Genomic DNA, 23,361 nt, shown 5'->3' with positions numbered 1-23,361 from the left:
CCTAGACATGGCACTCTGCCAACCTCATCTCCATGCTTGCTGACTCTCTAGGTATTTCACTAATGTGCTGCAGCCAGGGTACTCCGTTTGCATCAAGCAAATTCCACTCTAAGTCCTGCCACAGGAATTTGGATATGTTCATTTGCAGGAACCTTTATCATACTTAGTACATTCCCATATACACATACAGTATTATAATGGCATATGCGCTTACAGGCACATTTGAAGGGATGATCAGACTGTTCAATGAGTTGTTTAGTGATGGTGTTCAATATGCACGAGATATGCACCAAATGTGTTACTCCCTCCCAATTGTTTTCAGTGTTAGGTACACATGGCATAATTATGATCACTTCGCTCCACTGAATTGTGGCTGGGTTCTCGCTATGGAACTACCACATTCACACAAATGTACCATTCATTTATCTTTAGGAGATGTTGCAGTTATTTATTATATGCAGATATGTTGTTTATTTAGTAATTTCATATCAAATGAGTGAGTATAACGTTGAATTTAGGACATTTAGAACACATTAATATATTTCAGTGAGCGTTTGGTTAAGAATCAATGATACAATGGCCGACAAATCAGTGAGATTCTCTTGAGTTCAGGGAGACCTGCATCTGGCTGATAGATGTATCATATTCATAAACAGCAGAGAAGACTACGTTTATTAGTCAGCATATAAATAGATAGCTGTATTGTCTGCAAATAGTTCAAATGAAAGCCAGGAGAACTTAGTTAGAAACTATGGGGCATATTTACAAGGAAATGGTGAAGAATGGAGATTCGGCAAATTGTGCAGCGCTGAGGTCCGTCATTTCCAAAACACAGGGATGCGTCATATTTACAACAATATGTGCACTCCTGTGTTTCCCCTAGCGCTAAAAACAGCTGCCTAGCGCAGACACATACCCCCTTGCGCCATAGTGCAAGGGTGCTTGCATCGCAGGGAAAGATCATTTATGTGCAGAAAGGTGTACCTTCCTCCACATAAATGATCAATAAAGGTGATTTGCTACTTCTATGTGTGCTGCATTCTGCAGCACACATAGAAGTAGCAAATCACCATTATTTAATGATTGTTTATGTGCAGGAAGGGACACCTTTCTGCTCATAAACAATCATTAATGGCAGTTTGCTTTTTCATAGAAAAAGTAAAAATGAGGAGAAATAAGAGTATTTCTCCTCGTTGCATCATTCTAACGCCTGCTATGGCATAATTTTTGGTGCTGCCTTCGATCGTTGTCAATCTGGTGCAGCCTTAAAAAGCAATCGGAGTTGCGGTGGAACACCCACAACAATACCCAATGCATGCCCCTTTCACGCAGATACCTGTGTGAAAGGATACCATATTTACAAAGCTGCATTGTGCTACAAAAAATAGCTTAATGACACTTTGTAAATGCGGTGAAGGGCATTGTGTCACCGGAACATTGGTAAAAGTGGTGTTCCGGTGGTGCAATCCCCTTGTAAATATGCCCCAATGATTGTAAACAAAGTTGAAAATAAAAACTATTCTGTTATAAATTGGGTTTTTGATTGAGGGGGTGAAAACCCTTCTCAAGCATCAACCACAATCCCTATCAGGATTAACCACAAAAAGTCAGTAAGTTAGGCTGTGCTTAAATCTCTGGTAGCTTGGCACAACAGCAAAAAGTCTGAACTTGGAGGCAATTTGTGAAGTATTTAACCAGTACACACGCACGTAACGCAAGACAAATCCCACACCTATTTAGAAAAAGAGAGTACAATTTAATAAATTATTTGACAAGAAAATAAAAGTCCAAACAGTAAAACTGGAGTTATGAATTTTTTAAGTTTATATTAAAATCTAGCTCCTAAATGATCAAAGCACCAAATGAAGACATCTAGTCAAGTGAGCCTGGGGCAAAGTCAAAGGTTATGGTTGACCATGAAGGAGTGCTGTACGGATACCCAGACCGCATTGGGCCCTGTCGAGGCTTACCTTCGGAAGAAGGTTTAAAGAAAAATGACTGAAAAGGTCAATTTCAATGGGGCATGGTAGCCGGCGGTGTCTGAAGAGGAGGTATGATTGCCAGGAAGCTGCTGATGAAGTAATGGTGAAGTCGGCTACATTCTGACTGTGTCACTTTTTTGGAAGTAGAAAATCTCTAATGAGACGAAGCCTCGGGCTATAGCTCCACAAGGCAGGTTGCCTTTTTTTAGAGGAACCGCTAAACTGTGCTGCTGTGGAGAATAAAATAGTGGGTGCTACAGCGAAGTCAGTCCAACCAGTGATGCATTTTGGATGGATCGGCGAGCAGGTAGCGCCTGACCTTCTGTCGGTTCTCTGAGCACTTTTTGGATGAATGTTGTAAAAGTCCCAAGTTTTGGTCTTAGGCTTTTTGCACACCTTTAGCACCATCTCTAAGGGTCCAGGACTGGGTGGGCCTCATTTGGAGAATAGAACTCACCTAAAGGCAAGGTACAGGGACAGGGTTCAACTTGTCGTAGCTTTTTGTGTCCCTGTAGCTCAGAACAGGAGGCCAGCCAACTAATGCTTGGATTCACTCTGGAAGTTCTAGTTTTAAGCAGGAAGGCAGTCTTCTGGGAGCAGCAGGGCAACCCTCGGAAGTACAAAGCAGACTTCAAGCAGCAGAGTGGTCCTCTGATATACAAGGCAGGCCTTCTGAGTATCCTCCGCAAGTCCAGGAGTAAACTCAAGTGGCCCGAGGGTCCTATTCTTACCTCTAAAGCCAGCTTTTTAGTGGAAGAAACTTTTGAGGTTTTCCCTCCACAGATGATTCTGGAATTTCCTTCCACCCTGCCTAGGCTCCAAGAAGTTAGGGTGACAAAAGGCTGGTGTGAGGTTCTTTGTGAGTGTGCTGAGGCAGCTTCTTTAAAATGTAAGTGTATCAGGGAACAGCACCGGCCCTCCAATCCCAGTAGAATGGCCCATCCTGCCAACACCTCTTCTCCCTTTGTCTCATTGTCTGGGAGGAATAAACAAAGGCTCACTGCCACTTTAGTCACACTCATGTGACCAGGGACACAGGCAGCAGGCACAAAACGTTGGGCCAGGAAAATGTCAACTTTCTAAAAGTGACACTCTTAGAATTGTGGCTTAAAATCTGATTTTAATCTTAAAGAGGATTTTAAATTATAATTCTTTAGAGACCAAACATGGTATTTTTACCTTTTCCCATACAAAAGTGATCACTAATTGAACATATTGAATATTGAATGAGATAACCTAATTCTTGTCTATGAGAGAAGTAGGCCTCACAGTAGTGAAACATGAATTTAGGAGTTTTCCACTACCAGGACAGGTAAAACTTAAATGTACATGTCCAACTTTTTAAATACACTGCATCAACCCCTAAGGGCAGTCTAGGGCCTAATTAGGGGTGATGTTTATGTTTTGAAAAGGGAGGCTTATGTCTAGCAAAGGAGTAATTTTGTTAAGTCAAGTTGGCAGTTTAAATCTGCATACAGTGGCAGGCCTAAGACAAAAGGGCAATTAAGTGGGTGGCACAATAAGTTCTGCATGCTCACTGGTAGCCGTTAATTTACAAGCCCTAGGAACATGCAGAACAAATTATGTTGGGACTATTCAGTTAATTAAATGTGCAATTTGGGTGTAAACAGATTTTATAATGTTTAAAGGAGAGAGCACAAGCACTTTCCCACTGGTTAGCATTTTTGAAGTCCTATGCCAATAAAATCGAATTCAGAAAACAGGAGCAATGGAGGAAAACATTTGGGAATAATCCTGCAGAGAGGCCCAACATATTCATATGGGCACCATTTTTATTTTGTTATTTTAGAACATGAGGATGTGCGGCATCAGGAATCTAATCAAGCAAAGCCAAATGTAGACTGCTCAGAGAATGAGAAGGGGGATTTCTTGACAACTTCAGCGCTCCAATGAGTACATCCTTGCTTCACCAGATTAACAAATTAACTGCTATTTTAGACTTCCACTCAGGAAATTTCAGGGGGGGGCTCTCTTTTGTTTCACTAATCACTGCAGTGCTTGACAGAAGAGTACACAACATGTATATTCCAGCAGGAGGTTCATTTAGCATTTACTAATGGATTTTTATCTGTGGTGTTGTGCACCCCACTTCCACCCCACCAACGTAGCTTTGGGAACTCCCAGTGGGGACACAACCCACAGTTTGCAAGCTTGTCCCCTAGGGAATCTTCCTCAAAGTTTCTGCAAAATGATACAGTCTAGTGAACATGCTATGCTTATAATTCTAAATACTGCTTGTAGTATTCATTTCTTGAACTGCAGTGAGTTCCAAGTTCGCAAGAGCATCTGAAGATTTCCATGAAATATATGCCATGCAACCACAAGCTGTAATATTGGGCAATTGGAGAACATGAAAACAATCTAACATAGAAACTACCAGCACCACTGGTCCTATGAACCTGAAACCTTTCAGTTTTCACATGAAATGCTTCATTTAAAAAGGCAGTCTCCTGACACACTAAGGTAATGCAAGCTGCGATGTTTTGTAGAGGTGCAGTAATTGATTCCTCCTTCGCATCTTTATAAATATTTCAGTGCTTTATTTATTTTCATCAGTGTTTCTATTTTTAAGCTTGGATATGTTTTAGGAGCTGCTTCAATTTCGAGACGTAGATTTGTATCATGCGCGCCTTCACTAATAATTTCTTCAGGGATGGCAATGGTCCTCTACTATGAGCTAGGAGTGACACACCCTGTTGTGATGGAGAAAGGATTCGCACATTAAGCGACTTGCTTGTATCATGAACCTCAAATAACGTTAATAAAATAACCAACATTTTCGTTTTACTAATTTTGCACATTTTTCATTATACGGGGTGTCCGAGAGACGCTTGTTTATGTGTTTATTAATCTTAATACGCTTGCACATTAAAATGTCCGCTGCTACGTGGGAATTTAGACTGCGCATGCGTCGGTCATACCCATGTGACGTATTCAATGTCTTGGAGGGAAAATAATTGCGCATGTGCAATGAAGCTAATATGGCTGCTCTGTGTTCTTACATGCTTTAAGCTTGCATTGCCGCTTTCGCAAAGCTTTCTGTTCTGCATAATTAATAATGCTTTAGTTATTATAAAGTAATGGGTGTAGTATAGGGATTCATGGTATACAGTGTAATCATTTATTACTGTGTTCTAAAATGGTTTCTCTCGCTTTTCATGTATCATATCCTTTGGGCCTGGGAGGTGCTTACTACTCCATTTTTTAAGTCCCTACTGCGCAGGTCTTGATGCGGAGAGAAAAGAACTCTGCAGCAGTGGAACTCAGCCAGCTGGCAGCCACAGCCAAGATGCTCCTGGGAACCTGCCCTGCGACCTAGCTGAACGAAGTTGAACTGTACTGAAGTTGCTACAATTGTACATGAATATTGTATTCACCATTGTTAGTCGAAAAGCATATGTCATGAGAACATGGAATTTAAGGGATGGGTACATAAACTGAATATTAAGCCTGAGAAAGTCTAAAATGTAAGTGGTGTGATGACTTAACCTCCTCCTATGTCCAATCAAAATTGGGGATCCTTACACTTGCAACATTGGGGGGTGGTACACTCACCCAAAAAACAGTATAACTAGCGTAGGTTTAGCTGGAGAAATTGTCCGACTTGCCCGAATAGCTGACCTGTCACTGACCCAACGCACTCTATAGGTGACTGATACGGAGAGCTGCGGAGCACTCTGTTGGGAGGTTCGAGAAACCCATTTCGGGGTTTTGGTAATTGAAAGTGTTGGCGAAGCATTTTGCTGGGAGGTTCGAGAACCCAATTGGGGTTATTGGCAGATTCCTTGCAGAGAGGGAGTAGCGCAGGCGTTGCAACCGAAGCTGCGGGTGTTGGTCGTACCCTTTGGTGAACCCGGTCCTGATCCAAATTCTGGGGTTATCCTGTCCTGACTGTCCATAAGCTGTACCTGCTCGCCTACTGGCACCTAAGTCCTTGAGGGTTCCTTCCCGTCTTTCCAAACTGACCCGTGGCCAGGGTTGCTCTTTACTCTACCCTAGGTAATTATAAAGTCTGTGTGGGTGATTGCTTATCTATATTCGCATTTCAAATTCTCAATATTGCAAAGCGTAATTGCATATGTTCCCTTTTCTCCCCTGATCCTTGATAAATGAGATTTACATGCATTACTTGTCTATTAGCATGTTCCACTTTTCAACCCACCTTTAATAATTGCTAAATCGTCTCGATTTTAGTATATGTTCCTTTATCTTACCCTCCCTATAGGAGATAAGCTGAATTTAATAGTATGTTCCAATCTTACCTACCCTGTAGTATTTGAGCTAAAATTGAATCTCGAATTGCAATAAGTTTCTTTAACTGTTCTAAAGACTCTTGGATATAGCATGTTCCTTTTCTTCACCCTCCTTTAATCAATGTTGCGAAAGATTGTTATCTGAAAATAGCATGTTCCCTGTTCTTGCCTTCCTCTTATTCAAAGGTTATTAAATGCTTAGCATAATCTATCTCTTGCATAGTTATACGCTTTTAATGATTTTGATTATAGATAGTCTTATAGAGTTTAATTGCCTGCTCATTTCATTTGATCATGAAGATGATTAGGTAAAGTTTTGAACCTGCCCAGAGTCTGTGGTTATTTAATTTTACAAATGTTAATAAATGTTCTTGACTATCTCAATTATAACTCAACTCCCTGATCCTAGGTGATTAGGTTCCTAGTATCTACACTGCTAGGTTATAGATATAGGAATCAGAAGTATAGAAATCTCAAGATATACTGATAGAAGAGCGCGAGTTACCCAAGGTGAATGTTACGGTTGTAACAAATATTATGGGCCCAGGTGAGTATTTAGTAAAATTATCCTAGCTGGGTGACCTGCGTGCTCTATCAGTTGTGCGTCCCTTCTAACTTCTGGCTTCCAGATGTCTCCTACCCCACACTGAGCATGCTATCATGGTACCTCATTCAGTTCACTCTTCTTCACCACCCATTCAAGAGTGAGCAAGGGATTCACGTCTGAGCACACGCTGCCAACTAATGGCGAACAAAGCGGTACAAAAGGGGGTGGTGATGGACGCAGCATCTGAACCAATCAAACACTCACACCCATTCAACAGATCTGGGTTTAATCTATCACAGTTCTTTAGCACACTCTGCCACCCCAGTTCAGACATGGCCATATGCAAATCAGTCTGACCCTGTACTTCATGGGAACAGTCCAGCCCGAACTGCCAAGCCATGCCTTCCCTGGACCGGATTCAAGCTTCCTAGGACCAGTTTCTGGCATTACAGCTGTCTTCAGCCAGGCTTGCTTGAATGCAGTGGCAAAGTGAGCAAGGGACTCACGTCTGAGTATACGCTGCCAACTAATGGCGAACAAAGCGGTACAAAAGGGGATGGTGATGGACGGAGCATCTGAACTAATCAAACACTCACACCCAGTCAACAGATCTTGGTTTAATCCATCACAGTTCTTTAGCACACTCTGCCACCCCAGTTCAGACATGGCCATATGCATATCAGTCTGACCCTGTGCCTCATGGGAACAGTCCAGCCCGAACTGCCAAGCCATGCCTTCCCTGGACCGGATTCAAGCTTCCTAGGACTGGTTTCTGGCATTACAGCCATCTTCAGCCAGGCTTGCTTGAATCCAGTGGCAAAGTGAGCAAGGGACTCACGTCTGAGCATACCCTGCCAACTAATGGTGAACAAATCGGTACAAAAGGGGGTGGTGATGGACAGAGCATCTGAACCAATCAAACACTAACACCCAGTCAACAAATCTGGGTTTAATCCATCACCGTTCTTTAGCACACTCTGCCACCCCAGTTCAGACATGACCATATGCAAATCAGTCTGACCCTGTGCCTCATGGGAACAGTCCAGCCCAAACTGCCAAGCCATGCCTTCCCTGGACCGGATTCAAGCTTCCAAGGACCGGTTTCTGGCATTACAGCCGTCTTCAGCCAGGCTTGCTTGAATGCAGTGGCAAAGTGAGCAAGGGACTCACGTTTAAGCATACCCTGCCAACTAATGGCGAAGATAGCGGTACAAAAGGGGGTGGTGATGGACGGAGCATCTGAACCAGTCAAACACTCACACCCAGTCAACAGATCTGGGTTTAATCCATCACAGTTCTTTAGCAGGCTTTGCTGCCCCAGTTTAGACATGGCCATATGCAAATCAGTCTGACCCTGTGCCTCATGGGAACAGTCCAGCCCAAACTGCCAAGCCATTCCTTCCCTGGACCGGATTCAAGCTTCCTAGGACCGTTTTTTGGCATTACAGCCATCTTCAGCCAGGCTTGCTTGAATCCAGTGGCAAAGTGTGCAAGGGACTCATGTCTGAGCATACGCTGCCAACTAATGGCGAACAAAGCGGTACAAAAGGGGCTGGTGATGGACGGAGCATCTGAACCAATCAAACACTCACACCTAGTTAACAGATCTGGGTTTAATCCATCACAGTTCTTTAGCACGCTCTGCCACCCCAGTTCAGATATGGCCATATGCAAATCAGTCTGACCCTGTGCTTCATGGGAACAGTCCAGCCCGAACTGCCAAGCCATGCCTTCCCTAGACGGATTCAAGCTTCCTAGGACCGGTTTCTGGCATTACAGCCGTCTTCAGTCAGGCTTGCTTGAATCCAGTGGCAAAGTGAGCAAGGGACTCACGTCTGAGCATACCCTGCCAACTAATGGCGAATAAAGCGGTACAAAAGGGGGTGGTGATGGACAGAGCATCTGAACCAATCAAACACTCGCACCCAGTCAACAAATCTGGGTTTAATCCATCACCGTTCTTTAGCACACTTTGCCACCCCAGTTCAGATATGGCCATATGCAAATCAGTCTGACCCTGTGCATCATGGGAACAGTCCAGCCCGAACTGCCAAGCCATTCCTTCCCTGGACCGGATTCAAGCTTCCTAGGACCGGTTTTTGGCATTACAGCCATCTTCAGCCAGGCTTGCTTGAATCCAGTGGCAAAGTGAGCAAGGGACTCACGTCTGAGCATACGCTGCCAACTAATGGCGAACAAAGCGGTACAAAAGGGGGTGGTGATGGACGGAGCATCTGAACCAATCAAACACTCACACCCAGTCAACAGATCTGGGTTTAATCCATCACAGTTCTTTAGCACGCTCTGCCACCCCAGTTCAGACATGACTGTGAGAAGTTGGCCTGATATATAGTGCTCCCTATTCTAGTAATCACTGTGTATCATACCAAACGACCCTTATTGATGATTAGTTGTAAGTCAACCTTATAGACCAGCTATCCTAGTAGCATGTACAAGAGCAGTCTTTAGGCTAAACTCTAGAGGGCGTGTTAAGCCAGCTGTTATACCATCACATATACCCCTTGAACACCAAGTGAAAGGACACCACACAAGTTGTTATGAAAATAAAGGATATTTATTTATAACAAGTCTACCCTGAACTCTTTATGAGTCAGGGAGCTAAGCACAATACAAAACTCTTATGAAAATACTTTAAGTCGCACAATTTACACAAATGCCCGAGGGGCGTGAAAAACCATATACACTAAAAGTGGAATTCGAAATACTAGCAGGAAAATAACAAGATCCAGAGGCTTCAGGATCGCTAGGACTACACTACTGAACCCTAAGGTTAGGAGCAGGAGGCCTAGGGAGATCAGGTGCAGAGTGTGCACTCTCACGCGTGATGCCGGACAAAGTCTATGGAGGCTAGTATTTCTTAAGTTACTGTTATCGGACGAATCCGACTAGATAGACTAAAAACGACAAAGGATCTGGACACTTGGATAGTGAATCTGCGTTGGAGCACCAAAATGCTCGGGTTACCTAGCCCAGGGGCTGCGGCTGCATAGGGTTCAAAAGACGTCGGGAATCCTCGTTGTAGTCTATGGAGCCTGAAAGAAGAAGTTGCTGGCAGGCGACCAGTGAAGTTGTCCGGAGTGATCCAAGCCTGGATCGGTGATGGAGACAACCTGAAAGCAGAGGGGACTCAGTTCTTACTCACTAGCCAGTGATTGTGTGGGCACCAGGATGGCACCTGATGAAGACACCTCGACCAGGTGAGTGGGCGACGCTGGACTCTGCTGTCCCTCGGACCAGGAGGCGTTGTCGGCAACCAGGATGGAGGTGCGAGCTGTCCCACGAAGGTGTCTGCTGTCGGCGATGCTGGGACCAGGATTGGAGCAACAAGCCTTGGCAAAGGCAAGCCCATGCGGTGGAGTCAAGATGGCATCTGGAGTTGACCAGGAGGGTCCGGGGTGCTCCTCTTTTGGAAGGGAGCAAGGGCCAGTCTGGAGCAACCAGACCAGCAGTGAAATCGTCGTGGTGCGTCGTCAGGAGGGCCACTAGCCAGCAGGCAAGTGACCAGACAACGCGGTGAGCAGCAAAGAGCAGAAGGGCCCCACGCAGATCTCGTGGATGCTGGGGGGCTGGACTTCGGTGCTGGAGCTGTTCAGGGTTAGGGCTTCTCAAACCCCAAAGCATTCACTCAAGGATCCCTCGGCGGTCGTGCTGGTTAAGCGTTGTGCAGTTTTGAAGATGGCCGGTCCCTCAGGTCTCGTCACACCCACGAATCTCAGCTGGGCTGATGATGCAGGTAGAGGTCAGAGATGCCAGGGAATCCGGGTCTCGTCGAGTCGGGCAGTCTTGATCCGGAGGATGGACTTACAGCAAACCGCAATGCTTAGATGGTGCCTGCGGGTGCAGGGTGGCTACTCCTTAGCCACAAGGGAGAGTCTTCAGAAAAAGTCAAGAGTTCCTTTCGTGGAAAGTAGTTCAAGATTCAGAATTATCTCCTTTGGGAAGGAGGCCCGCTCCTACCTTTATTCTAGGGAAAGGGGCTGGCACGCAACTAGGTCCTGTCCATGGGTGCGACCAGGAGGGGGTGGTTACACCCCTCTCCCTTGTCCGGACTTTTCCCAGCTCAGGGGCTGGTGTGCCCCTGGAACTGGTTTAAGCCGGCATATGCACAGTGAGCACCGGGGTGCCACTTGCAGTCACCTTCCTCTCAGCCCTGCCTACCTGGGATACACAAAGCCCTGTCTGAGATGGTGCTAGCACCGCCCCTGACAGGAAACCCTTTGTCCGAGCTCTCCTCACTGGAAGGACTCCCAGCAGCAGGAGGTCAGACTTGTGTCAGTGGTGGCAGCATCCATTTTGTGATGCTGAGGTTCGAGTTAACTTTAACCGGGGTTCACAGTTACATACATGTCGTGTCCCTCTAGAAGGGTGGAATGCTAACCCCGTTGCCAGAATTGGCGAGGGGTTAGTATTCCAATTCGTATGACACCTTACTCGACATGTTTTGATAAAGCGATACCAAAGTTGGCAAATAAACGCGAGGATTATAATGCACTTAAGAGTATATGGTACGCTTTATCATGGAACAGCTATTAGGACTTGGGTCCACAAGCTGCAAACGGGCTCAGCTCATGCCAGAGCACCATCTTACACAATTCCAAGCACTCTGCCTTCAGGATTGTTAAGGCCTGCCATAGGAGTGACTGATAGGAATATATGTGTCCATTTTAGGGTTAGATATAGGAATACTATATCTAAAGCAAAGGGTGATTACACCACCTTGCCCCAGCTGTCATGCAGCCAGTTGTGTCAGATTTGAGTGGCCAGCCAGGGGTGGAATAATACATGCTGCAGCCCCTGGTAGGCCCTGGGTACACCTATGCCCTGGGTACCTAAGGTACACTGTACAGGGACTGATAAGGCGACTCAGTATCCAATTGGGTATGCACCTAAGGTACATGGAATCCATTTTACAGCAAGAGCAGTAGGCCTGGGGCCCTGAATAGCAGGGTCCCAGGTCAACTAAGTCGAAAAACCAGCAAAACACCAGGCAAAAAGTTGGGGGTAACCATAGTCAGATATCCACCTTCCTACAATGACCATATGCAAATCAGTCTGACCCTGTGCTTCATGGGAACAGTCCAGCCCGAACTGCCAAGCCATGCCTTCCCTGGTCCGGATTCAAGCTTCCTAGGACGGGTTTCTGGCATTACAGCCGTCTTCAGCCAGGCTTGCTTGAATCCAGTGGCAAAGTGAGCAAGGGACTAACGTTTGAGCAAACCCTGCCAGCTAATGGCAAACAAAGCGGTACAAAAGGGGGTGGTGATGGACGGAGCATCTGAACCAATCAAACACTCACACCCAGTCAACAGATCTGGGTTTAATCCATCACCGTTCTTTAGCACACTCTTCCACCCCAGTTCAGACATTGCCTTTGCAAATCAGTCTGCCCCTGTGCCTCATGGGAACAGTCCAGCACGAACTGCCAAGCCATGCCTTCCCTGGACCGGATTCAAGCTTCCTAGGACCGGTTTCTGGCATTACAGCCGTCTTTAGCCAGGCTTGCTTGAATCCAGTGGTAAAGTGAGCAAGGGACTCACGTCCGAGCATACCCTGCCAACTAAAGGCGAACAAAGCGGTACAAACAGGGGTGGTGATGGACGAAGCATCTGAACCAATTAAACACTCACACCCATTCAACAGATCTGGGTTTAATCCATCACCGTTCTTTAGCACACTCTGCCAAACCAGTTCAGACATGGCCATATGCAAATCAGTCTGACCCTGTGCCTCATGGGAACAGTCCAGCCCGAACTGCCAACCCATGCCTTCCCTGGACCGGATTCAAGCTTCCTAGGACCGGTTTCTGGCATTACAGCAGTCTTCAGCCAGGCTTGCTTAAATCCAGTGGCAAAGTGAGCAAGGGACTCACGTCCAAGCATACCCTGCCAACTAAAGGCGAACAAAGCGGTACAAACGGGGGTGGTGATGGACGGAGCATCTGAACCAATCAAACACTCACACCCATTCAACAGATCTGGGTTTAATCTATCACCGTTCTTTAGCACACTCTGCCAACCCAGTTCAGACATGGCCATATGCAAATCAGTCTGACCCTGTGCCTCATGGGAACAGTCCAGCCCGAACTGCCAAGCCATGCCTTCCCTGGACCGGATTCAAGCTTCTGGGACCGTTTTCTGGCATTACAGCTGTCTTCAGCCAGGCTTGCTTGAATGCAGTGGCAAAGTGAGCAAGGGACTCACGTCTGAGCATACGCTGCCAACTGATGGCGAACAAAGCGGTACAAAAGGGGGTGGTGATGGATGGAGCATCTGAACCAATCAAACACTCACACCCAGTGAACAGATCTGGGTTTAATCCATCACAGTTCTTTAACACACTCTGCCACCCCAGTTCAGACATGGCCATATGCAAATCAGTCTGACCCTGTGCCTCATGGGAACAGTCCAGCCCGAACTGCCAAGCCATACCTTCCCTGGACCGGATTCAAGCTTCCTATGACCGGTTTCTGGCATTACAGCCGTCTTCAGCCAGGCTTGCTTGAATCCAGTGGCGAAGTGAGCAAGGGACTCACGTCTGAGCATACCCTGCCAACTAATGGCAAACAAAGCGGTACAAAAGGGGGTGGTGATGGACAGAGCATCAGAACCAATCAAACACTCACACCCAGTCAACAGATCTGGGTATAATCCATCACCGTTCTTTAGCACACTCTGCCACCCCAGCTCAGACATGGCCATATGCAAATCAGTCTGACCCTGTGCCTCATGGGAACAGTACAGCCCGAACTGCCAAGCCATTCCTTCCCTGGACCGGATTCAAGCTTCCTAGGACCGGTTTTTGGCCTTACAGCCATCTTCAGCCAGGCTTGCTTGAATCCAGTGGCAAAGTGAGCAAGGGGCTAACGTCTAAGCATACGCTGCCAACTAATGGCGAACAAAGCGGTACAAAAGGGGGTGGTGATGGATGGAGCATCTGAACCAATCAAACACTCACACCCAGTCAACAGATCTGGATTTAATCCATCACAGTTCTTTAGCACGCTCTGCCACCCTAGTTCAGACATGGCCATATGCAAATCAGTCTGACCCTGTGCCTCATGGGAACAGTCCAACCCGAACTGCCAAGCCATGCCTTCCTTGGACCGGATTCAAGCTTCCTAGGACCAGTTTCGGGCATTACAGCCGTCTTCAGCCAGGCTCGCTTGAATCCCGTGGCAAAGTGAGCAAGGGACTCACGTCTAATCATACCCTGCCAACTAATGGTGAACAAAGCGGTACAAAAGGGGGTGGTGATGGACGAAGCATCTGAACCAATCAAACACTCACACCCAGTCAACAGATCTGAGTTTAATCCATCACTGTCTTTAGCACACTCTGCCACCCTAGTTCAGACATGGCCATATGCAAATCGGTCTGACCCTGTGCCTCATGGGAACAGTCCAGCCCGAACTGCCAAGCCATGTCTTTCCTAGACCGGATTCAAGCTTCCTAGGACCGGTTTCTGGCATTACTGTCGTCTTCAGCCAGGCTTGCTTGAATCCAGTGGCAAAGTGAGCAAGGGACTGACGTTTGAGCATACCTTGCATACTAATAGCGAACAAAGCGGTACAAAAGGGGGTGGTGATAGATGGAGCATCTGAACCAATCAAACACTGACCCCCAACCCCATTTTCTCTTTTCAAGAAGATTCATCTAATCTCATCTCTGTCCCATTAGTGATTGCATGCCATAGGGACTGGCGTCCTCCTCAACTTCGAGTAACACATAAACCTGAATCTGTACATGATGTTTACTCAAATGAAGTTGCAGGTGCTCTATTTATGAAGCTGTGGCGTGGTGGGCCGCTTCATGCATTGTATAATATAAAGGTAGTGGTTAGTTTTTTTTTAAGGTAGCAATCCTGTAGATCAGAATATGTATTGTCAAATAAGCGGAGGGAATTCACATATTAAAAAACATATCAAAATTGATAGTCAGTGGAATGAATAGAGTAGCCGACAGGCTGATCCATAAGGATGATGGAGCTACACGAGAACATACCAGCTCAAGTGGTTATCTTCGCTCATCCCTCTGGTAATGCTCTTTTCAAAGTAGTAACCGTTTTTGCGCCATGAGCAATTCTTAGATGGAGAATGACATTAGGCACAGTATCTGTCCCAAGCCTCAGTTAACGGTCTCCAATGCAGGCCAAATAACACTAGCGATTTCGACCACTGTTGCTCCATGACTGAGCCCTAGTAGGAAAGCAGAACACAAACATGTCTAGAGGCAGAGTGAAGGCAATCATTTTACAGGATCAGGAGCGCCAAATGTAAAGGAACAAAAGCAGCAATTTTTTTTCTCTTCCATTTCCATGAATTCAGTCAAGAATTATGGACTCCAGACCATTCCCCCTACAGTTAAAAGTCATGATGGGGTGAACTACCCAGTGCTTGTAGTGAGACCCTTACCTGTCAGGCGTGTGACAATAAACGAGGAGCTTCCTATAAAGTTTTCATTCCATGTTCACCAAACCCCTCACACTCATTTCCAAGACAATCCACTCTCAATCCCCATCCAAGTAAATCCAACATCAGCAGCACGTGCCTTACTTCATCTCAACTAATCTATGCCATCTCAGAAGCTTTAACCATGGGCATCAAAGAAGGACTAGCTAACATCAAACCCTCACGCTACTTTCCAGCCAATTCACTCTCAACACCCTTCACACTGAACCCAATATTTGCACCATGCCTTACCTAATCCAAATCATCTCGTCAGCTTTAGCCACGGGCATCGAAGTACGTCCATCAAAATTCACAACTGCCGAGGACATAATATTCTGCTGCATTATAAACATATTTGGAAATAATTGTAATTTCAAACCGATTAACATTCCATGGAGCCAGTGGGTGCAGCAGAATTAGGGGCAACTCCATGGTGCTATCGGCATGACTAAGCAATGCCCCCAGAGTGTGGGACGAATTACAGACAAAAATAAGGCAAGCACCACCCCTAACATGATTGAAACCATTTCGAATTCAGTGACCATGGTAAATCGTCCTTCAAAGCTATCAGTCACTCCTACTTTGTTTGTGGTCATACCGCATACATACGTTTGCCTCCAGATTGGGATGGTACCTGTTACATTGCATTCCTTCTGCCACCTGTTTTTCTAGCTCCCCCAGATTACCATAGAAACACGAATCTAGTACAGAATAGACCCAGAAGAGATATTCCACTTGTCGACTACACAGAAACGGCATGGGAACAGTACACTGATTTCAATAAAGGATTCTTTTTCTTCTTAGGACCTGTCCAAAACAGTAAATTAATACGTAGATTAACCAGAACACTTGAAGCCGTAGTACATGAAACTGCCTCCGCCTTAGGTAACCTAACAGAGGAGCAATCTGCTATACGGGTTGTTGTCCTTCAGAATCGTCTTGTTATTGACGTCATCTTGGCAGATAGAGGTGGAGCCTGTAAGGTCATCGGGTCAAGTTGCTGCGTTTTCATCCCACAAAACGCGCCATCTGTATATCAAGCTATTACCCGTCTACATAAAATTGCAAATCAGATACATCAGAATCCAGGCACCTGGACTTGGTCCGGTTGGTTCTGGACAACGTTATCCGCTTGGGGATGGAAGATCCTATCCTTCCTAGGCATTGGCCTTGTCATAGTATTCAGCTGTTGCCTGTGCCTACAGTGTGGGCCAGCGATTTGTGGACTATGTGCCACATCGTGCATTGAACACTCCAGTTTTCTCTCAAATAGTCAAAAGAAGAAAGATGAACATATAATGTTACAAGAACAAACTGATCGATTTATGATGATTGATATATCATGAAGGGTCCGTAGGGAACAAGGAGGGAATGAGGTAATATAAATTTTATGGTCAAGATGTGTTCCCTAACGAGACCCCACCGACTCCATGTACCAGCTTGAAGTGCATGTAACTTCCCTCCTGTGCCAGCTATGAAGACGCAAATATATTTGCATCCAACGTTAACATGTCCTCTTTAATATGAACCCTGAATGGGCTTAATAGTCCGTTCCTAAGTATGCTATGCCAACGTCTTTTTGTAATGTACTCTACAGTATTTTCTGCTCTGGCTAAAGTAGGCCTGAATTTCTGCCATCGAGCTCATTCCTGTTTGCTAACTCCGAGGGCCTCAGCTCAGATAGCCCCCGTACCTGTGAACTCTGACTTACTTTCAGCGCGGCCCTCCGTGCTCAGCTCAGCCTGCTTTCTGCCAAGATTGACTATAACCTTCGAGTTATCTGTTTCCTCCCCGAAAATACATTCCTGCCTGCTAGCTCCAGTAAACATCCTTCCTCAGCTACAGGGCCAAAGGGCCGACTTGTCTCCATGCAACTAATTCAAGTAATTCATAGCCTCCGTTGCCATGCTTCCATGGAAGGCCCAGTGCCCCCACGCTCCTCATGCAGACACCCAGGCGCTTATACACGCACTCACAGTCAGTATAAAATAGCCTCTGCTCTAGAGACCTTTCTGCCCAGATAGCTTAGTTCCTAAACAGCAGATACACACCAGATATCAGATATGATAGAAGCACAAGTTGATCTGACATGCCAGACTTCTGTCTCTTTCCGTCAGTGTAAATGTCAAGTCCCCTGCACCCCTCCAGTCACACGTCATGCAGCTGCGCGCGCATCCAAGTTTCCGATTTCTGCTGACATTGCAACATTCTCTGTTAGTGCCACCCCTTTGTGACACCTACCTGTGACGTTTCTAGCACACACCTCTAGTTCACGCCTCTTGATTACGTACTTGCACCACGTGTATACTGTTATCTTGTCTTCTCTCAGCTGTTACGCCTCTTGCATTGCGCTACATTATGTATGTTAAGTATATAAGCTATGGACTGTCAATAAAATGTAGCGCGCTCATCTATCCCTTCTGACACCCTGTGTGGTGGTCAGAACATGATATCCTGGCCAAGACTATTCCTTTTTATGGAATAAAACCCCTTAGAACTCTAACACCACGGACTCTGTTTTCTTTCATCCGAACTGAGTTATTATTGATTAAGCACTTATATGCATAGAAATTAAGAGTAAATTATTTATTTACGACATTTTTGGCGCCCGAATAGGGACTCCTCCCCCACCTCACGCGCCGGTTGGTGCGGTGCAATCTCTGCCCCCTGCCATCAGTTAGATGGATCCTACGCGTACCGGCAGGATTTCCTGCATTTCCCTCTGACCCACGGAGGTGACGAAGACTGCTAGCTGTACCCAGACGAGGCGGTGAGGAGTGCGGAGGATCCCGACCAGAGCCTAGCCGAAAGAAGCAAGGTCCGAGGTGTCAAGAGGCCCACCCAGGTTTCCGAAGTTTTCCGAAGTTTTCCGAAGTTTTCCGAAGTCCCGAGTCGAGTCCAGTCGAGTTTTCCGAGGCCTTCTGTTTCCGTGCTTCCCGGTGAGTACCATTGCTGGGACGTATCTAGACGGGTTTGGGTACGCAAGTCCGGTCTGCACTGTTTTTAGGCAGTGTATCTGTACTGTTTAGCAGTATATCTAGTATTCCGAATTTCTGAATTTTTGCACTGTTACAGCAGTGTATCTGTACTGTTGAGCAGTACATCTAGTATAGTGGGGTAATCATCTATGTTTCAAATGTCTTTTCATGTAATTAATGTCGTGGTATGAATGTGATTGTTTTTTGTGTATTATTGTGTTTTCTCGTATAACTAGTTACATTCAGAATTAAGTATCAAGGATCAAGCATTTCAGTATCAAGTAGGCACAATGCCGTTTTTTAACAAGTTAAAGCAGATAGGAACTAGGAAAGGGATGTTAGAGGAAGAAATTCCTATCCCCCCTAGGGACACTCCAGGTAATTTCATGTATAACAAGCATGGCATAGATGCCATATTGTATCTAGAATTATGGACCGATTATACAAAACACCTAGAGGAAAGATACCGATGGCCAGTTAACGGAACATGGGATGCCGAGTGCATCATTAAGGTAGAAGAGGCATTACGGAAAAAGAAAGCCAGACAATCTCAGAAAGACGCCATAGAATTTTGGCGTAAGGAATCACGTAAACGTGCTGAAAGAGCACTCCGTAGAGAAGACAGACTTAAAGAATCAGAAAAGGCCCAAGAAAATGAATTAGTTATTGAAGGAATTCGAGTAAAATCAGAACAAATAGATCGCATCCGAAATAGCCAAGTGAACGGTATGTATCTTCTGGCTGAGGGTACACCTGACGCCATTTCAGAAATACCGAAAAATTTGCCGTCGCCATTAGTTCCAACTAAAGTAATGCACAAGACTACTAAAGACATATTCCTAAATTCATACCTAGAAGATGTAGCACCAGCTTACACCAATCTGCCTGTTCGTGCCCTGCCTACTGATGGGGACGGGGGTGGTACTCCGCCCCCAGGTCATGTTCCGCCGGTACCGCAACAGACTTCTCCCGTTCCGCCAGCCCCGCCGCTTCCTGTACTCAAAACTGATCCACCGAAATCACGTCTACCAGATCCTACTAAAAGGCAAATTCCATTACAGACTCCGCAGGGAGGTAATGCACAAGCGTCCGCTTCCGGAGGTGCGACCGCGGGTCCGCAGACCCCGCCACCAACTCACAGATTCAATCTCAGAGATATGCAGAGTCCACTCACGTACAGGTCTCCCCACTCCTCTAATTCATCCCGCCTTGACGCATTAAAAGAAAATATGTCAGTTTGCAGATATGATCCAGTACCCGGAAGGGATGATTTAATGATATTGGCTTCATTACGGTTAAGATCTGCTACTGATAGCTTGTTATGCTATGCAGGAATGAAAGAGCGTCTAGACAGAATATATGAGTTTGTTCAGACAGGGAAAGACCCTGACAGTATTAAGGATGCCCTGGAGAAACAGAAAGTTGGCATGCAAGCTCTGATACTACGATTCTTCATAAATTGTCTAATAAGAGAACGAGACAGGCCCGGAACAGATCAGAGTGAATTAGATGCATTGAACAAGTGGGGTCAAAATATAGCTGATGGAAGACATGACAGACAGAATTGTATAGACTCTATGTACAAGAAAATTAGGAAAGCAGTGATAGCCGTACACCAGAAAGAAAAAGACAAAGCTTCCTCCGAGGAGGAAGAAGATAACGAGGAACCAGAACAGACTACGAGTACTATAGCATATGTAGGTAAGGGAAATTACCTTAGGAAAGGCATCCGTCCAGAAAGCAAGAGAGTTTTCTTCTCTGCCCTAACAAATCCGAATTCCGCCGAACACCAGTTCCAGGAAACTGATAAAAGACTCCAAGACCGAATGGGGTACCATGTACTCAATTCTATGGATGAACAAGAACTAGCCCGATCAGCTGTATCATGGGCCGAGAATGCAGATATATATAATGATGACACCGTAGCGCAGACATTCCTGAACCTCTCTCCAGACGAGCAAAAATTAGCAGGTGTATACATGATTCAGCACCTTCTCATCAAGTACAGAAAACACTATTCTGATCCAGGTCCCTTACACGAAACACTAGAAGCACTACTGATGGATAGATGGAGAGGTTTAAGTACCAAATTAATTCAAATAATTCTAGAACAGCGACACAGATATAATACCTTTGTAAGCTCCGAATACGTTCCCGCCCCACCTCCAGAAAGGAAGATGTACCACCTGCAATGCGGGGGTAATATTGAGAGTCAGAACCCCTTACGAGAAGTACACCCAGTTATGGGTGAGGACAAAATATTGAAACGCGTGTATGTACACACGCCTCTGACTAAATTAGAACTGTTAGAAATGAAGAAACTAGTACCGTGTCATGATAAAGACCCTGCAGGTTTTCACAGAGAGCTCAAAGACATGTTACTGATGGGGGATTACACGTATGATGATATCATGAAAATGTTGAAGGTATTATTGCCTACGGGTATATTCGAGAAATTAAAGGAAAAGGAATGGGAGGTGGGAGACACAAAGATTGCCTGGGCAGAAATAGAGGATGAAGAAAATAAACGGGTTCCAGGGTTAGGCCTTGGGGACAAAACTAAAGCATTACCAGGTTTGATAGTACAGGTTCTGCCCAGATTATTGACAACTAGAAAGGAGGATTGGGACGCCATTTCGTCCTGTAAACAGAAACATGATGAAGATACTAGTGATTTCTACTCAAGATTCGAGAAATGTTTTATTATTAATAGTGGCCTTAAACCAAGTAGCGAGTCGTACCCGCATCTGTTTGTATCAAAGTTAGTAGAGAATTCCCTACCATTAGTTAAAAATAGAGTGTATAAAGTTGAAAGTACTTGGCAGGCAAATACGCCATCCCAGATGTTACAAATGTTACAATATCACCAGAACAGAATTAGAGAAGGACAAGATCAGGAACAGAAACGTATGAAAGATACAAAGATGAAAATGTTAGTAGCACAGACGGTTCCAGCCGAGGGTCACAGAAAGGGTACGGCCCAGACAAGTCACACTACAGCTCCCGTTAAAGGGACATGTAATTACTGCAAACAGCCAGGTCACTACGTACATGAATGTTCAGTTCTGAAACATAACATAGCGACAGGTAAAACTAAAGAAAGACCGCATCCGCCTAGACAAGACCATAACCAGCACCAGTCTTCACAGAATACACAGAATACACAGCCTATGCATGCTTCTTCGACTCCAGCGCAGACAGTAGCGGTACCACAGCCACAGCCTATTGCCGCGACTCAGCAAGTTTCACAACAAATGTATCAGTATGCCCAGTCTGCTTATCCCGAATATTCCCGATACACATGAAACAGCCTAGAGAGGGAAGGTGTCTTGCCTCTTATTGAAATTCCTGTAGATCAAGAAGGTCCTTATGTACACAGTCAAGTATTGGGAAAAGATAGAAAGTTTTTAATTGACACAGGGGCAAGTCGCACTACAATCAGCCATGATGAAGTTCCAGGGGCACCCCTCTCAGGCTCACAGAATGTTTCCCTTGGTTTTTCAGGACAGCCTATTGTAAATGAGGTATCGCAGCCAGTTCCCCTGGCTGTGGGTCCGTTATCACGCGTTACAGACTTGTTACTTACTAAATCATGCCCAGAAAATCTGTTAGGAATTAAAACATTGAAGGCTCTAGGAGCTGTAATCTGTTGTTCCCCGGAGGGAGTTAGACTCTTTCTGCGGGATTTCAAGGGTCATTATTTCTTGAGAGAGTTCGATGTCAGATTGAAAAATGTACCAGATTACTTGTGGGCAAAAGGCCCAACTGATGTAGGTTGTATGCATATCACACCATACCGTGTTACACTCAAGACAGGAGTAGTATTACCCAGAATCAGACAATACAAGTTACCACCCGATGCTGTAGTGGCTTTACTGAAAATCATTGAAGAGCTCATTGTCCAAGGAGTGGTCGTCGAGACCGACTCAAATATCTGTAATTCACCCATCATTCCGATTCTTAAACGTACTGATCCCAATGCACCGCCAGTATATCGGTTGGTGATTGATCTTCGAGAATTGAACAAATGCATTGTACCACAGTATCCTGTGGTCCCCGATATCTCCTCTCTATTGACTGCTATTGATTCAGAAGCAACGTTCTTTACTGTAATTGATCTCAAGAACGCCTTCTTCAGCGTGCCTATTGATCCAGAGAGCCAATATCTCTTCGGATTCAGTTTAAATGGACGCAGTTTCAAATTTTCGCGCGCACCTCAAGGATTCACAGAAAGCCCCAGCATCTATAGTCAAGCACTAAAAAGACAGCTAGATTGCATTCAAATGCCAGTTAACACCGCTTTACTGCAGTACGTCGATGATCTACTGATCACCGCACGAAGTGAGTCCGAATGTGAAAAAGCATCACTGACAGTTTTACATTTTCTGGCCGATAAGGGACACAAGGTGTCTCCTTCAAAGTTACAATTCTGTGTTCAGCAAGTTGTGTACTTGGGTCACTTGCTGTCCAAAGTGGGGAGACAGCTCACTCCCGATCGCATTCAGTTAATTGCAAATATGCCACAACCCCAGACACAAAAGGAAGTGCGGGCCTTCATAGGCCTCACCTCATACTGCAGACAATGGATTCCCCAGTATGCATTTCTAGCCAAGCCACTCATTCAGTTAACGACACAGGAGGCAGCAACTTCGACTGCCCTCCCTTGGACTCAGGAACATACACAAGCTTTTGAAGAGTTAAAGAAAGCATTATGCCAAGCACCAGTTTTAGCGACACCATGCTACAGCAAACCTTTTACACTTTTTGTTACAGAACGTGATGGTACAGCATTGTCTGTCCTCACCCAAGATCAAGCAGGTTCACATAAGCCTTGCGCTTATTTTTCTAGTACATTGGATTCAGTAGCCCAGGCACTCCCTGCGTGCTTAAAGTCCGTAGCAGCAACAGCATTAGCAATCAGACAAAGCGATTCTATTGTTTTAGGTCATCAGTTAACAGTTCAAGTTCCACATTCTGTAGAGGTTTTGTTAAACAGAACCCAGACTCAGCACTTAACTATAGCACGACTGACAGGTTATGAACTAACGTTATTCCAGCCACACATAGAAATCAGACGCTGTGGCATCCTGAACCCAGCAACACTGTTACCTAC

Source organism: Lissotriton vulgaris, chromosome 8, assembly GCF_964263255.1.
Source record: "Lissotriton vulgaris chromosome 8, aLisVul1.2, whole genome shotgun sequence".
In the NCBI taxonomy this organism is placed as follows: domain Eukaryota; kingdom Metazoa; phylum Chordata; class Amphibia; order Caudata; family Salamandridae; genus Lissotriton; species Lissotriton vulgaris.
The sequence above is the reverse complement of the archived record's forward strand: the minus strand, read 5'-3'. Positions refer to the sequence as shown.